Raw genomic sequence first — 495 nt, 5'->3', positions numbered from 1 at the left:
ACTCCCGGCCTTTGCCCAGACGTCTCCTGTCTTCACTTAGAGTGCACTTTCTAAAGCTGCTCCACGCTGATGGGGAAAACAGCTGGGGAGCAGGGTTTTGCTGTGAGAAGAGGTGGGCAGGGTAAAGGAACTCTGCCCACAAGGTGCCAATAAAATCCCCATAAGATTAGGTGGGAGCGTATTTATTGCTCATCTGGGCTAGAATTACCGTGACTGACAGCAATTTCCTTAATAACAAAAGCCTGTAAACAAAACGTCCTAAGCCCGTGCCCCCTATGCCGTGCTGGCAGCGCCTTCTCTCTGTGGCTCTCGCTGGGCACCCACCCTGTAGCCTCCTGTCTGCCCTGCTGGAGGGTGGGACCCAGCTCTGCAGAGCTGTCTGTTGCAGGAAGTCTGGGAGGTGACTCACTGAAAAGCAGCCCCGATGAAAAGTGCGGATGGGACTTGCTTCCTGCCGCCCCCACGGGTCCAGGCCAGGAGGGGCCGGGGGTGGGG

Source organism: Myotis davidii, unplaced genomic scaffold (assembly GCF_000327345.1).
Source record: "Myotis davidii unplaced genomic scaffold, ASM32734v1 scaffold299, whole genome shotgun sequence".
Taxonomy (NCBI): domain Eukaryota; kingdom Metazoa; phylum Chordata; class Mammalia; order Chiroptera; family Vespertilionidae; genus Myotis; species Myotis davidii.
Note: the sequence above shows the minus strand (reverse complement) of the source record.